Source organism: Phodopus roborovskii, unplaced genomic scaffold (assembly GCF_943737965.1).
Source record: "Phodopus roborovskii unplaced genomic scaffold, PHOROB, whole genome shotgun sequence".
NCBI classification, from domain to species: Eukaryota; Metazoa; Chordata; class Mammalia; order Rodentia; family Cricetidae; genus Phodopus; species Phodopus roborovskii.
Genome location: NW_026126567.1, coordinates 32,736,587 through 32,737,551, shown reverse-complemented (window position 1 = coordinate 32,737,551; position 965 = coordinate 32,736,587).

Here is a 965-nt window from a genome sequence, read left to right as displayed (position 1 = left end):
AAGGGAGAGGCAAAGGGCTTGAAAGCAAAGCCTTTCGACTATCAGAACTGAAATGAAAACAGCCGTCATGAAAGCATGGAAACATCAGCAGCAAAAGCTGCCAAAGACCACCACCCTTCTAGCACCGGGGGACAGGCAGGGCTCACACTATTACACTCTCCCCCAAGATCTCCTCGAGATCACCATCCCCGTGAAAGAGCACAGCCACACTAGACTGAGGCAGAAATCTCTATGAAATTTGGCCCTTTGGAATCCATTCTCTTCCACCACAGGGAGCCATCATCCTGGGTTTCCTGACTGCACATTCACACATGGGCCAGTCCTGTCTCATCGATGGCCCTGCAGATCCCCCTCCACATGACAGGGACATGAAGAAGGGCAGTTCGCTTGTGCATAAGTTACTTCAGGGACCTTCCTGGGGATCTTCCTCCCTCTCTGGGGGCTCTTGTCCTTTTATAGGCCACAAAGCTACTTTCTGATTGGTGACCTTCCCATCATTCTTCACCCTTCTTCTGTAGAGATACAGGGCCTGTAAGTGGACACTCGAGTTGCAGGGGCCCACATTTGTTCCACACCACAGTATCAAAATAGCAGTCCTGGGTCACAGCCCTGACAGGCTATCTGACTGGGACCAGCCAAATGTGCCCAGGGAAATCCACCAGCATCAGGACCACTGTGTACTCACCCAACCAAAACCTCAGCTAATACCTTTAAACAAGAGAAAGGGAGTTGTTGCCAGTCTTGGCTGTGGGGAATGGGAACTGATAGATATTCTACCAGTTCTGCGGTTCATAAACAATATGAGAGCAACTGTCTCATTTTTGTTGAGAGATGTCACCTCTTGGTATCTTTCAGAGGTGATCCATGCCACCGTCCTTGAAGTGACAAGACCTCCCCAGATAGCTCAAGAAGGGTGGTGGGGTGAACAAATATGCTTTCCCCAATGCTGCTTGGCCTGGAAAACA